The sequence below is a fragment of the Oncorhynchus keta genome, chromosome 35 (genome assembly GCF_023373465.1).
Source record: "Oncorhynchus keta strain PuntledgeMale-10-30-2019 chromosome 35, Oket_V2, whole genome shotgun sequence".
NCBI lineage: Eukaryota > Metazoa > Chordata > Actinopteri > Salmoniformes > Salmonidae > Oncorhynchus > Oncorhynchus keta.
In genome coordinates this window covers 12,874,299-12,889,396 of record NC_068455.1, presented here as the reverse complement: position 1 = coordinate 12,889,396, position 15,098 = coordinate 12,874,299, and the positions used below count along the sequence as shown (strand labels likewise).

The 15,098-nt window shown below is 41.7% G+C and overlaps 1 protein-coding gene across 5 annotated transcripts in view; it reads right to left on the bottom strand.

Moving 5' to 3' along the window:
- Positions 1-15,098, bottom strand: part of LOC118369043 (SAM and SH3 domain-containing protein 1-like) — an 89,035-nt gene that overhangs the window by 29,164 nt on the left and 44,773 nt on the right. The window contains exon 1 of one of the 5 annotated variants that reach the window (XM_052496561.1): positions 7,516-7,538. The exons of the other annotated variants lie outside the window; for them this stretch is intronic. The gene's annotated coding sequence lies outside the window, so the exon portion shown is untranslated. Of the gene's footprint in view, positions 1-7,515; positions 7,539-15,098 lie in introns of those variants that run through there. 5 annotated transcript variants of the gene reach the window in all.

The following is a 15,098-nucleotide window of genomic DNA, read 5'->3' as shown; positions in this document are numbered from 1 at the left end:
GAGGTCGTACAATTTATTTAAATAATGACAATTACAACAATACTGAATGAACACTTATTTTAACTTAATATAATACATCAATAAAATCAATTTAGCCTCAAGTAAAAAATGAAATGTTCAATTTGGTTTAAATAATGCAAAAACAAAGTGTTGGAGAAGAAAGCAAAAGTGCAATATGTGCTATGCAAGAAAGCTAACGTTTCAGTTCCTTGCTCAGAACATGAGAACATATGAAAGCTGGTGGTTCCTTTAAACATGAGTCTTCAATATTCCCAGGTAAGAAGTTTTAGGTTGTAGTTATTCTAGTAATTATAGGACTATTTCCCTCTATACCATTTGTATTTCATTAACCTTTGACTATTGGATGTTCTTATAGGCACTTTAGTATTGCCAGTGAAACAGTATAGCTTCAGTCCCTCTAGTTAGCGCAAGCTAACTAGCTAGCCATTTCACTTCGGTTACACCAGCCTCATCTCGGGAGTTGATAGGCTTGAAGTCAAACAGCGCAATGCTTGACGCACAACGAAGAGCTGCTGGCAAAACGCAACAATGTGCTGTTTGAATGAATGTTTACGCGCCTGCTTCTGCCTACCACCACTCAGTCAGATACTTGTATGCTTGTATGCTCAGTCAGATTATATGCAACGCAGGACACGCTAGATAATATCAACCATGTGTAGTTAACTAGTGAAACTAGTTAACTAAAAAAAATTGATTTGATTTAGTGATTATGATTGATTGTTTTTTTACAAGATAAGTTTAAATGCTAGCTAGCAACTTACCTTGACTTACTGCATTCGCTTAATAGGCAGTCTCCTTGTGGAGTGCAACGAGAGAGAGGCAAGTCGTTATTGTGTTGGACAAGTTAACTGTACGGTTGCAAGATTGGATCCCCTGAGCTGACAAGATGAAAATCTGTCATTCTGCCCCTGAACAAAGCAGTTAACCCACCATTCCTAGGCCATCATTGAAAATAAGAATGTGTTCTTAACTGACTTGCCTAGTTAAATAAAGGTATAAAAAATACATTTTTTTTTGTCTAATCGGCGCCCCAAAATACCGATTTCCGATTGTTATGAAAACTTGAAATCGGCCCGAATTACTCGGCCATTCCGATTAATCAGTCGACATCTAATACAAACTGAGGCAGCAGACTTTGTGAAAATTAATATTTGTGTCATTCTCAAAACCTTTGGCCACGACTGTAGAATATGGCAAGAACAGCCCAAATAAGCAAAGAGAAACAGTCCATTGCTTTCAGACATGAAGGTCGGTCAATACGGAAATATTTCAAGAACGTTGAAAGTTTATTCAAGTGCAGTCGCAAAAACGATCAAGCATTATGATGAACTGGCTCTCACGAAGACCGCCACAGGAATGGAAGACCCAGAGTTAGCTCTGCTGCAGAGGATGAGTTCATTAGAGTTACCAGCCTCAGAAATTGCAGCCCAAATAAATGCTTCAGAGTCCAAGTAACAGACACATCTCAACATCAACTCTTCAGAAGAGTCTGTGTGAATCAGGCCTTCGTGGTCGAATTGCTGCAAAGAAACCACTACTAAAGACCACCAATAATAAGAAGAGACTTGCTTGGGCCAACAAACATGAGCAATAGACATTAGACCGGTGGAAATTTGTCCTTTGGTCTGGAGTCCAAATTGTAGATTTTTTGGTTCCAACCGCAGTGTTTTTGTGAGACGCGGTGTGGTTGAATGGATGATCTCTGCATGTTTATTTCCCACCGTAATACATGGAGAACGAGGTGTTATGCTGTGAGAGTGCTTTACTGGTGACAATGTCTGATTTATTTAGAATTCAAGGCACACTTAACCGGCATGGCTACCACAGCATTCTGCAGCGATACACCATCCCATCTGGATTGGATTTAGTGAGACTATCATTTGTTTTTCAACAGGACAATGACCCAATACACCTCCAGGCTGTGTAAGGGCTATTTTACCAAGAAGGAGAGTGATGGAGTGCTGCATCAGATGACCTGCCCTCCACAATCCCCCGACCTCAGCCAAATTGAGATGGTTTGGGATGAGTCGGACCGCAGAGTGAAGGAAAAGCAGGCAACAGGTGCTCAGCGTGTGGGAATCCAAGACTGTTGGAAAAGCATTCCAGGTGAAGCTGGTTGAGAGAATGCCCAGAGGGTGCAAAGCTGTCATCAAGGCGAAGTTTGGCTATTTGAAGAATCTCAAATATATTGATTTATTTAACTTTTTTGGTTACTAAATGATTCCATACGTGTTATTTCATAGTTTTAATGTCTTCACTATTATTATACAATGTAGAAAATAGTACAAATAAAATAAAACCCTTGAATGAGTAGATGTTCTAAAACTTTTGACCGGTCGTGTAAATCTCCCATACATGCTATACTCCAACTGCCTCTTTACCCCAAACCTACAACCAAAGCATGCAGACAACATAAATAAAGCTGAAAATATTACATCTGTTATTATGAATCATTTAAAAAGAGTATGCATCCCTCACACTAATCATTTGAGTGGATTTAAAATGTCTGTACTCTGCCTAACCTCTCGAAACTAAATCAGAAATGTTCAACACATTATGTTATAATGAATTTAAAAAGGGTATGTATTCTAGTGTCTTTTCCCCAAACAATCTTGAGTTGTGACCAGTAACTGAAGGCTCACTGGTCTCCTCCTTGTGGTATGATATTAACACTAACCCTCGTGGTAGGATGCTGTGACCAGTAACTGAAGGCCCACTGGTCTCCTCCTTGTGGTATGGTACTAACCCTAACCCTCGTGGTATGATGCTGTGACCAGTAACTGAAGGCTCACTGGTCTCCTCCTTGTGGTATGGTACTAACCTTAACCCTCGTGGTATGATGCTGTGACCAGTAACTGAAGGCTCACTGGTCTCCTCCTTGTGGTATGATACTTACCCTAACCCTCGTGGTATGATGCTGTGACCAGTAACTGAAGGCTCACTGGTCTCCTCCTTGTGGTATGATACTAACCCTAACCCTCGTGGTATGATGCTGTGACCAGTAACTGAAGGCTCACTGGTCTCCTCCTTGTGGTATGATGCTGTGACTGACTGGCTCAAGTGTCCAGAAAAAAAGAACCATTCATTCGGTTAAATGACATGATGCCCCGGAGGTCAGAAACAGTCAAATCTAGATGCTTGGCTGCATGCATCCCAAATGGTACCCCATTCCTTATGAAGTGTATTACTTTTCACCAGGTCCCGTTGACCAGTAGTGCACTATATAGGGAACAGGGTGCAATTTGGGACACAGACCTTTTCATTTCAACCGTCGAGTTGAGAAATGAATGAACAAATGATCTAGACTGTTGCCCATTGAGAGGCATAGCACTGTCAGACCACAGACAGATTGCCACTGCGTGCTTCTCATAAACATTCCATTGTGGGGTGACCACATGATATCTCATGCCTCCCAGCGCTTATTTTGCATGGTATGTTCAACACAACACGTCCTACGTCATTGTAAGCTGCTATGAAAAACAGCTGTCATGATGTCTTCACTTATATGAAAAATACCTTCTTACATTATTATGCTCGTGAATGTAATGGCCATAGTTACATTCCCCATCCAAGATCCTGCATAATACTTCACTTTGTATACAACCGTCTGATGCTCATCAGACAGAGTAGAGGGAAAGCCACAACCAGGCACCTTTGTTACACTATGACCCTCAGACAAACGGAACAGATGGGTTGCAGATGCCCTGTGTACGTCCTGACAGGGGGAATCTCCATTGAAACTACTGAACCATAGCATCAGTGCTTCTCTCCCTCTCTAAGCAGTAACTGAGGCAGTCCCCTGTAACAGGTCTCACCAGATCAGAGGAGTAAAGGACAGTCACATTACCAGTTGACAATTGGTCCGGATGGTATCTGAAGACAAAACATCTTCCTCGTCTCGTGTCCTGAGGCCTCTGTATGTCTGGTGATAAGAGATCTGTCTTAAGGTGCTCCTTTCAGAAACAATGCTACAGTGGATAATTCACCTGACTGCTTATGGTGGAGCTGGAGCTATCTGGGGATGCTCTCACTAACACACACACTTCAGATGAAGCATTGCATATAACGGTCAAATATAGGCTTGAGCGGTATCCACATTTTTATATTGTCATACCATCCTCTCATCCTTGGATTTATGCCATTACCTGGTTTGGTACACAAGGGGGCAGAAAAGTACACAAAAACCACAGAAAAGCCCATTGCGTGTCTATTACCAGAATGCTAACAAAAATTCCACAAGTTATATAGAATTTACATCCACAACCATATGTAGGAGCTACTGAATGTCAAGATAGCAGTGGCAGCTGTACGGAGAGCTCATCAAAAGGGCTTTGTCTTTGACACAGCAAAGCTAACAATGATGCCCCGTCTAGTTATTAATTCAGCCACTTCGATGCAGTGCATTCGGGAAAGTATTCAGACCCCTTGACTTTTTCCACATTGTTAATTTACAGCCTTATCTAAAATTGATTAAATTGTTTTTCCTCATCAATCTACACACAATACCCCATAATGACAAAGTGAAAACAGTTTTAGACATGTTTGCAAATGTATTAAAAAGAAAAATGAATACCTTTACATAAGTATTCAGACCCTTTGCTATGAGATTTGAAAATGAGCTCAGGTTCATCCTGTTTCCATTGACCATCCTTGAGATGTCTCTACAACTTGATTGGAGTTCACCTGTGGTAAATTCAATTGATTGAACATGATTTGGAAAGGCACACAATTGACAGTGAATGTCAGAGTAAAAACCAAGCCATGAGGTCGAAGGACTTGTCCGTAGAGCTCCGAGACAGGATTGTGTCGAGGCACACATCTGGGGAAGGGTACCAAAACAATGTCTGCAGCATTGAAGATTCCCAAGAACACAGTGGCCTCCATCATTCTTAAATGGAAGAAGTTTGGAACCACCAAGACTCTTCCTAGAGCTGGCCGCCCGGCCAAACTGAGCAATCGAGGGAGAAGAGCCTTGGTCAGGTGACGAAGAACCTAATGGTCACTCTGACAGAGCTCCAGAGTTCCTCTGTGGAGATGGGAGAACATTGCAAAAGGACAACCATCTCTGCAGCACTCCACCAATCAGGCCTTTTTTGTAGAGTGGCCAGACAGAAGCCACTCCTCAGTAAAAGGCACATCAGCCCACTTGGAGTTTGCCAAAAGGCACCTAAAGGACTCTCGGACCATGAGAAACAAGATTCTCTGGTCTGATGAAACCGAGATTGAACTCTTTGACCTGAATGCCAAGCCTCATGTCTGGAGGAAACCTGGCACCATCCCTACGGTGAAGTATGGTGGTGGCAGAATCAGAACAGAGAGATCCTTGATGAAAACCTGCTGAAGAGCGCTCAGGACCTCAGACTGGGGGAGAAGGTTCACCTTCTAACAGGACAAGAACCCTAAGCACACAGCCAAGACAACGCAGGAGTCTCTAAATGTCCTTAAGTGTCCCAGCCAGGACTGGGACTTGAACCCGATCGAAAATCTATGGAGAAACCTGAAAATAGCTGTGCAGCATTGCTCCCTATCCAACCTAAAAGAGCATGAGATGATCTGCAGAGAAGAATGGGTTAAACTCCCCAAATACAGGTGTGCCAAGCTTGTAGCGTCATACCCAAGAAAACAAGAAAACAATACTGTAATTGCTGCCAAAGGTGCTTCAAAAGGGTCTGAATGTGATATTTGTTTTTTTTATACATCTGCAAAAATGTAGCTTTGTCTTTATGGGGTATTGTATGTAGATGGATAAAAAAATATATATAATTTGCATCAATTTTAGAATAAGGCTGTAAGGTAACAATGTGGAAAAAGTCAAGGGGTCTGAATACTTTCCAAATGCACTGTCACTAGCAAGTTAAACTTAGGGGTCCCGTTCTGTGATTTTCACGCAGGAAAAATATAAAATGCAGAAATATTATTTTGCAAACACAGCTCTAAAATTGTTATTGTAATTTCTGCTCGGCAACAGACAAATTTTATGCTTCAGTTGCACTTCTCCACTCGGATGAGAATTCCCGAAGCGGCATTCTAACAGCAGACAGCGCTCTGACTGACGGGTAGCTACTTATCGCGGTGTAGCCAGCCTAATTCTTTGTAAAAATGCAAGATTAACTTTAAGCAAAAAAAATTGAAATGTAGCTGGCTACAATCTTTCTATGATAAACATGATGGCCACACACCGTAATTTTAAAAAACAAAACACAAAAAAAACCAATCAATTCCATTGTTGTCATCTGATGAAAATGAAGCTATTTTCTGCCAGGTGTGTTGCACTGTGTATTTTCTGTGAAGGAAAACTACAGTTGCACGTCCCTGATCACTCTACCGAAGCAAACAAAAAACACTTGACTTTGAATATAAAACACGACCCCTGTAAATACAGTGCTGGACTCACCTGCTCCTGCTTTCTCCCGTTGTGCTTTTTAACAAACAAAACACATGTGACTGGCTCGTCTGCATAATGATGCTAAGTAATGTGACAGGTGAAATTAACACGATCTGCTTTATCGCCTAACGTATTGCACAAGTTGACTGCAGACATTTACTTAAATTGATACAAATATTCACATTTATTGAACAACTTTAAAGAAATAGTTTCAACGGTATTGACAGTATTGAAAAACCATCCCGTGGCTATTTCCAAATACCTCGGTTTACCGCCAAAAGCTAGTCAAATAGGGGGCACTTATATTTGTCCTGTTTCACCCATGTACAACCTCTTAATCTGTACAATTATGGTGAAATGGACATTTAGTTTTTTTGCATATCCCTCCCCATGAGACACCCTCAGAAAGTGTGGTCATGGCCAGGGATCAACCATTATTAACGGAGACCCTGGAGCCATTAGGGTTAAGTGCCTTGCTCAAGAGCAGGGATCGAACAAGCAACCTTTCAGTTACTGGCCCAACGCTAACCACTAGGCTACCTGCCGCCAATATAGAGATACAAATCCGCACATCTCTTATCTCCTCAGATCGCTCCTCTATATCAATTCCTATTTCTGTGTCAATCATCTCAGCCTAATAATAGTTAGCAAACACATAGGCCTTCACATTCACTCCTTCAGTCGGACAACTATCAACCATTCAGCAGACACCCATTATGTGCAACAGGCCTGCTACAGTACATATCCCTTTGTCATGCATCAGCACAGTCTAACAACAGGGGACTGGGTCATATCATACATCATAGCTATCATGTCCATCACAACAATCTCTTAGCAGGGTCATACTGTACACACACACGGCTTGGTGAAAACAGGACGACACTAAAGGGGAGGAACCAGAGACACAGCAAATAACAGCAGATCAATTATTATGATAAAACTTCTCCACAGCCACGAAAGAGGTCTATTATTACAGAACAATGTTGTTGATCCTATGAAAGAAGGCCAACATCAGCAAACCAACACTAAACTAACAGGCATTAGTTCACCAGGTCCTCCAGTTGAGCGTGAGGGTAACAGGAAAAGTAAAGATCTTTTACAATTCTCACCACAAGTTGGCAGCCTGTTTCTTATGTCTCCTCCTCCTCCTCCTCCTCCTCCTCCTCCCCGGGCTTGACAGGAGGAACGACAGTCCGGTTCCACGTTGTCTTTTCAAACTTGACTGACTTACTCCTCAGAACACTCAGTGGAGAACAATGCAACTTCAACTCAAAGGAGAAGGAGTGTCCAGCAAACATAAATATAGCCAGGGCTACTGTGAGGGTAGGGCTGTGTGTTACCAGCTGGGTCTTTCTGCTCACTACCACACACACACTGACTAACTGTTCATTCACTAGATAACATAAACCACTCTCTGCTGAGTGTTAGGGTGTGTGTGTGTGTGTGTAACACACCGTTTCACAAGTTTGAACCACGAAAGTTTGTTCAAGCATGAATATGGAATTGATACCACAAATAGGTGACGCTCAATGAGTATGGGGCTAAATCAACTTAGACACAGAAGGAGCAAGGTTTAGTGATGATCATTCAGCCCAACGTCTCACTGACTACCAGCAGAGGGCAGCAAAAGGCAAGTGAACTAGCCCATCCATACATTCTCCCCTTCTTGGTTCACAGAGGGTGAAGGAGACTGAGGGAATCCTAAAAAGTTCATTTATATTAGGTATTCTAACAAAAACATACTATCCATGATGACAAGGCGTCCTGTGTCTTCATAAGATCTTGGACAATCTACTCATGGTCAATATTTACAAAGGGTAGCCATCTGAAACTCCCAATCCTCCTAAAACAATCCTAATCAAATGAACGTGTACATGTAAACACAGTCCCATGATTCTGGAAATGAACAATAATGCCCCCCCCCCATGGACTAAATTCAAAATGTTTTAACAGAACAAAAATGCAGCTCTTCGTCTGACCTTTGACTGGCCCCAATATAAACCCACTCGCCCTAGTATGAGATTAGGGTGGTCAAATCCTGTGTCTGTCTCCTAATATTAACCTCATTGTCTCCAGTGTACAGAGCTATGGCAGGGCAGCCAGGAACACTATCATTAGATCAGTGGTAGTGCTTCTAGTGCAGGGGCAGATGGATGAGTGAGGTAGGCATGTGCTGCACCCCCCCCTGGGGGGGACTGGGGATGAACAGGAGGAGGAGGTGTGCTGTCTGTCTGGGTCTGCCAGTTCCTCCTGAATATGATCATAACAGACAGCTACACACACACACTGAGTAATCGTTCAATCTGACCTTGTTTGGAATTACATTAAAAACGGCATCCCTCTCCTCCCAAGATGATTATAATTGTGGCTTTAAATTAAAAGCTGCAATATGCAACTTTTTGGGTGGTCAAACCAAATTCATTCTCATAGACTTGCTTTCAAAGTGGTAGATCTGTTCTGTGTGTGCTATTTCTATGCTTCTCGTTCTTAAATTTCGTTTTTGCGTCTTTTACTTTCGGTTTTGTACAACAGTTTCAGAAGAGCTGAAAATACAATGTTTTTGGTTATGGAAAATACATTTCACACCGGTTAAGATGGTACAATGATTCTCTATACTAATATACTTGTTTGTTTTGTCACATACTGAAATTGGGCGAACTATTATAACTTTAGCAACAAGCAAACATTTATATTTCGTTTTTATATTTACGAAGTAAAACAGTAACAATTTCCGCAACAACTAGGAGGATGGAAGCGCGAGGCTAAACTTCCCCACTGTTAAGGTCCCATTAGCTACCATGTTGTAGCAGTATGAAGCGCACATGTGCAGACACTCTGTGACTGTGTGAGCACAAAGTCTTGCATCAAACTCATCTCAAATGGGCCGTTCCTCTGCTCAGACGTAAGATCTGAGCAACACCTGGATAGGTATTTTAGGTATCAGCTAACCACATCAACGTGGTGTTCCCCTTAATTGATTTTGCATGCATCCACCAATGGTTGGGTGCCACGTCATTAACAGGTTTGTTAATTATTTTATTTCCGTTTACAAAATAGCTTCTTCATGATTCGTTTTGATTTACTTTACTATAATAACCTTGGCTCACACCCTCCTATCTCCCCTTCCTTCCCTCTATTTATTGACCGACAACAGACCATCATTACCACACAGAAGAACAGTAAACTAGACCTAATGTTGAGACGTGTGCCACTGATGCTCTCTCCTGCGTGAGCTTCCCCGCATAGAGACTGTTGCTATAAGGAAGTGGAAGAGGCTAAACTAAACCGATCGACCACATCATGAACGCCGCAGAGCGGGTGTCTGCTCAGACATTTATTATGTAATATAATTGATTTCTAAGATTCACGGATTAAACGGAACGGCGTTATAAAGGATCTGAATGACACTTTAAAAGAGGATGGGAATAATCAGAACGAACGCCGAGAATTTATCTTTATCAGTAGGCTAACTGCCCTAGCCCAGGGGATTGGGACATTGACCTTAAATCCATTAGCAGGGACTTTCATAGCAGGCTGACAAACGCCCCCCACAAAAATAAATAAATAAATCTCCAGACAAGAAGAGATCCCCTTTACAATTCAACAGCAAAGAGCTAGGGGGAGATGGGGAGAGACAGACAGTGAGAGATAGCAACCAAGAGGGAGTGATGAAAGAGACCGAGGGAGATGATCACCTTTTTTTTTTAAGATGGAGAGAGCAAGAGAGTGACAGGAGAGGGGGTCGTTTTCCCTCTATGGTTGAGGAGCCTGTCTGTCGATTGTTCCTGGCCCCTGAAGCATGTTTAATTCAGAGATTCTGAAATAATTACATCAAGCTTCATGCATTGGTAATTAACCCACATGGCGTCTCCACATGACACACTGATCCCCATGTTGGGCACTACGTTTGACCAGGGAAGACGTCAATCATGGAACAACATGATAGATTTTAGGACTGCTGAATGGGGTGGGAGAAAATGGAAAAACATTTTCATAAAGATTCAATGACACCTGCATTGAATTAATAAATGATTGTGCTTTAAACATACAACATATTATACATTTGCTTCCTCTCGGTTGTAAAAAATAATGTCTGATTACTCTCCAGTTTTGTCACAAACCACCTGTGAAGCAGAAGCAGTGGATTGGACAGTGAGGAGACAGACAGGATCTTCTGGTACCGGATGAGACAGGTGCAGGACCAATTGGCCAATAAACTTAATACAGAAAATAACAAACAGGACTTTGACAAATACTTGAATAAATCAAAGATATGCTCAGTATAAATTATTCCGGTAACAACAGTCTATAGCCAAACACAGGTGTAACTCTACTCTAGCCAACTTGTTACCTGCCCAGCCTGCTCTCGCTCAGGCAAAGGCCAACTGACCACCTAAATACTCTATCCAGGAACTCTTGGCCGCTATGAATGTCCCATCATGATAGCCCCAAAACACATATCTACCATAAATGCGTAATTTCCCATGGACATGTACCATAAAACAACAGTTTTACATAAACACACACTTCAATAAATTGCACAATAATGCATCAGGTAGGTTAAATTAAATGATTATTCTCTAGCAACACTTTAATCGTTATTCTAATAATATATTTCACATTGCTAGAGCATGTATGTTTAAAATGGCCAGCTTTATACACAGTAGAAACATGGTTAACAAGTGACATTGTTTTAGTAACTGGCGTGCACAACTAACAATTGACTTTGGCACCTTATGTCAATGTATGGTTGGCAAATGGAATGCGCAACCCTATCCAACATTCTCTTCTGTTTCAGGATTCTTGACTATACCTTGAATAGAAACAGAGTTTCTCCAACCAATCATTTGTTTCAGGATCACGGTCATGCGCTCCATGACACCACCCCTCTGAAAGATGTGAGGCTCCCTTAAATATTACAGTGTATATGGAAACTGTGTACAATACAATTGTGTTTTATTTTCTAGTTTCTTAGCTACCAGACTCAAGATATTGCTCATAAATCCTCAAACTTTGAAATGACTGACTGTTCCTCATCAAAACTTCACTTACTTCACTTAGAGCCATTAAATGTGTATTTGATACAAGCTGTGCCATACTTGGAGGAATATGACTTATAATTCATGACTAATTATTACATTTTCAAAGTATTTCTGCTTAAATCCTTTTGGTTTAACCATTCTGCATTATTCAGGTCAAGATTATTTTTTCATAACCTGGTCACTGAGTTATATCTTATCCAGCTCGTTTGGAAACATTATGGTCCTCATCTATGCATGTATGTGAAGCACCATCTGCACAGCATTTCACTCTATGAAATGTGCCACATAAATAACATTTAAATTGGATTTGATCATGGAAATATGAAATGGAATGCATCTCACTGAATCCTCCTTTGAGCCTCAATCTCAACCAACACTAACTGGACACATAGCAGGAGACTGGTGTGGCGTCTGTGCATTCAGGTGGCTGAACACAAATTGACAGGGCTGAGAAACGTGGTCATGAGGGTGTTAAAACCACTCCATGTGTGAGTTGCCCACACAGAGAGTAAGGCTAGATATTGACTGAAAGAATCAATGGGATTCACAGTGCATATTGAAATCGCTACAACAGTATTCTGTTCTCTTATTTCTTCTGCATGATGTTCTGCCCTTTGCCAATGTGCTCAGAATTATTTTTAAGCGTACAAAATATGCCGGTTTCAATGGGCATGAGTACAGAGCTCAACTGCCCTAGGAGGCTCTATTAGCGGGCCTGTGAGCTGCAGTTAGTGGGAGAAGGATCAGACAGGTTCAATGCTCCATACTGGAATGTAAAAGGTCAATAGTAGCCGATCAGACTCTCACCTGACAGAGTGGCAGACTAGGTACAATACAGATACAGTATAAAACATAACACCTTGTCCTCTGTGATTTATTGTGAAACCATAACCAGTGTTCAAAGTCACTCTGGATTCTCATGCAATTCTTCTGATAGAAGTAAGAGAATGCTGCTAGCTTGGCTAATTGCTTTAATGACTCCCCTCCACAGTGGAATCAGTATTGGATCATGTAGCTAAGGATGTCCTTGGAAGGAGGGACAGACTGAGGAGATGGGGAGTTTGAGTCAAAGTACACTGAAGAACTAAATGAAGTCAGACAGAAGACAATGTTCCCAGCGCTGTAGTGATGTCTGTGGGTGCTTTGGGTTGTCAAGTGTAATTAGTGGAGAGATAGTGTAGAGAGGGTGGAGTAGTTGGTAGAGGTTAGAGAGGAACATTTGAAGTACATGAGCAGTTTGTTAGATTCAGTCTCTTGAAAAGATTATCTCCCATAGAGCAGAGACAGGCCATCACTCAGAACACTCCCACTGTTAAGAACCCTTAGAACAAAAATAAAAGAACACTTAGAACAGCTCATTTTCAATCACTATGAGCGCCACGCTCTCTTTCTCCTTCACACTACAGCCAAAAGCACCGAGCGCTTTACATTTACTTCAGTCAGTTAATGCTCTACTTAGACAATAGGCTTTTAGTGATGAGGGCTCTGTTAAAACAAGTCATTTTGTCTCTGGTGCAACAAACCACTCAAATGGCCCCTCTCTCTAGTTCTCAGCACACCTACCTGTGTGTCACCAATGACACCCTATTCACTATATTATTGCACTACTTTGACCAGAGCCCTATGGGCCCAGGTAAAAAGTAGGTAAGGGAATAGGGCGCAATTTTGGAAGGCGCCATTGTATAGCTTCAATGGAATTTAGGGACCACAAAGGAAATACTGTAGATATTTTTTTGGTGATATCCCAGTCACGTTGATAACATTCACTGTGAGTATGTTTTTTATTTGATTTTTTAAACTGGCAAATAAAATCAAAAAGGCCACAGTTAGTATCTCTGTCCTGATTGATATCTCCATCACCTGTTTGTCTTCATGTGCTACCCTGTCTCTTAACATCCCCACTCACTGTCTCTCGCTTCCCTTTCTTCCATCCCTCCGGCTCACTTTTCCCCCCTCATCTCTGGATCTCTCTCTCCTCCGGAATATTTCTTTATCCCTGTCAGGCATCTCCCCAACTGTTTCCAAGAATAGACAAAATAGGTCCTTTACATCAGAAAACACAGCAAGTGAAGTAAAAATAAGGAATGGAATGCATGAATAAATACTAATGTAGACTAATGGCCTTAAATGGAGGTTGTGACTCAGTCACAGATGTTTCAGCACTGTGGCTAGAAGCATGTCAGACACAGATGTTTCAGCACTGTGGCTAGAAGCATGTCAGTCACAGATGTTTCAGCACTGTGGCTAGAAGCATGTCAGTCAGCGAGAGAGGTCACGTATAGCACAGTGCACACATTCTCAGTATGTGTAGGTTATCCCTGCGGGAATTAAACCCACAACCTTCGATTGGCTAGAGCCATGCTCTTACTAACTGAACCAAAGAGGTAGAAAGCCCCCTCAGTTTAAAAAAAAAAGCACCAGATTAAAAAAAGAGGAAACAGAGGATTTATTTGCTGTACCCCATCCTGTAAAATGAAACTAATTCAGGAGAGGAGCAGATAGGGGAAATCCCTGGGCCCTAGCCTTAAAAAGGTGCAATCTGCAATATCCCTCAGTTTTACAGCAGGGATGCATGCAGTTTCTCTGAAAAACGAATTACATACTGTAGCTTTAAAGCAAATCAGATTAAAGGAGGAAGTGGAGGATTTATTAGCAGTGTCTCATCCTGCAGGGAGGGACAGGTTAACACTGTACCTGTCCACCCATTTCCTCTCATTCCTCATAAAACATTCTGCACATCCTGCATTTCCCCTATCTGAGCTATCATTATGGACACCCACCCACCCTTCCTGTTTATATGCTGACTGGCTGGGACACCAGTGCACATGACGTAGAAGATGCATTTCTGGTTTGATTGTGGGTTTACAGTCCTAATAAATATATAAGAAATAAAAACAATGGTAAGAATAAGATGATCAAGACAAAAGGTAGACAGAAAGAGTCATTATGCTGCTCTTCATTAGACAAACTACTGAGGCCAAAGTAAAGAGCATCTCTAAGACCAATTTACAGTGTTTGTTACCCAGTGTAGTAGAGCTCAATAGTAGTAGATACTTGTGAATTTTACATTTTTTAATTTGACCTTTATTTAACTAGGCAAGTCAGTTAAGAACAAATTCTTATTTTCAATGACGGACTAGGAACAGTGCCTGTTCAGGGGCAGAACGACAGATGTGTACCTTGTCAGCTCTGGGATTTGAACTTGCAACCTTCCGGTTACTAGCCCAACGCTCTAACCACTAGGCTACCCTGCCGCCCCGTGAATGAGTCAGACAAGGACACACTGCTCCCATGGACGACATGTATTGTAGAACAGCTATGGGAAGTCATCTCTCACTCACTGACCAAAAGCCATCAAAGCAATAGCAGATTCTGTCTATTCTGTGTATGATCTTCTGTAGCTCAGTTAGTAGAGTAGGGCGCTTGCAACGCCAGGATATTGGGTTCGATCCCTGACTAAGTGACTTTGGGTAAAAGCGTCTGCTACATGGAATTCTCCCCACCCCCTTTTTTAAACTATTAATAGTAGCTTTCCAACAAACATCAAGCATCACTCTGATATGGCCCACCCAACTACCTCATCCCCATAGTTATTTTTTCTCATATTCTTTTTGCACCCCAGTATCTCTACTTGCACATCATCATCTGCA